We start from the raw sequence: 1,064 nt of genomic DNA, 5'->3' as shown, positions 1-1,064 counted from the left end.
AAGTAAATATATAATATAAGTAAATACGCAATTAAAAATGGAAAATTATATTAAGATTTAAAAATAGATCTTAAAATTTAAAATATAGATATTACGTAAATAGAAAGTATAACAAATGGAAATATACAATTTAAAAGAAATGGAAAATGTACATTAAGATAAAAACATTTATCTTAAAATGTAAAATAGAGATATTAAGTAAATAAAAAGTACAAGAAATGTAAATACATATACAGGAAAATAAATAATAAGTAAATAATGTAAATATATAATATATAATATATGAATTATACATATAATAATAAGTAAATACACAATTTTTTTAAAAAAAATGGAAAAAGTTCATTAAGCATTAAACATCTATCTTAAAATGTAAAATATATAATATAAGTAAATAAAAAATTTAAAAAAAATGGAAAAAGGTACATTAAGATTTAAATATCTATTTTAAAGTATAAAATATAAATATAGATATTACGTATATAAAAAATATAAGAAATGGAAATAAACATTTTAAAAAAATGGAAAAAGTACATTAAGATTTAAACATCTATCTTAAAATGTAAAATAGAGATATTAAGTAAATAAAAAGTACAAGAAATGGAAATACATATACAGGAAAATAAATAATAAGTAAATAATGTAAATATATAACATACGAATTATATATATAATAATAAGTAAATACACAATTTTTTTAAAAAATGGAAAAATTTCATTAAGGTTTAAACATCTATCTTAAAATGTAAAATATATAATATAAGTAAATACACAATTTAAAAAAATAGAAAACTACATTAAAATTTAAATATCTATTTTAAAATATAAAATATAAATATAGATATTACGTAAATAAAATATATAAGAAATAGAAATAAACATTTTAAAAAATGGAAAAAGTACATTAAGATTTAAACATATATCTTAAAATGTACATCTATCTTAAAATGGTAGTAAATTATATAAAAATGGAAATACCCCATTAAAAAAAAGTATAGTTTTACTTCAAGAGAGTCCCTATAAAATTCATTATTCCATCAACATCAACCTCACACTATTAAGAA

The sequence above is a fragment of the Brassica oleracea genome, chromosome C9 (genome assembly GCF_000695525.1).
Source record: "Brassica oleracea var. oleracea cultivar TO1000 chromosome C9, BOL, whole genome shotgun sequence".
NCBI classification, from domain to species: Eukaryota; Viridiplantae; Streptophyta; class Magnoliopsida; order Brassicales; family Brassicaceae; genus Brassica; species Brassica oleracea.
Note: the sequence above shows the minus strand (reverse complement) of the source record.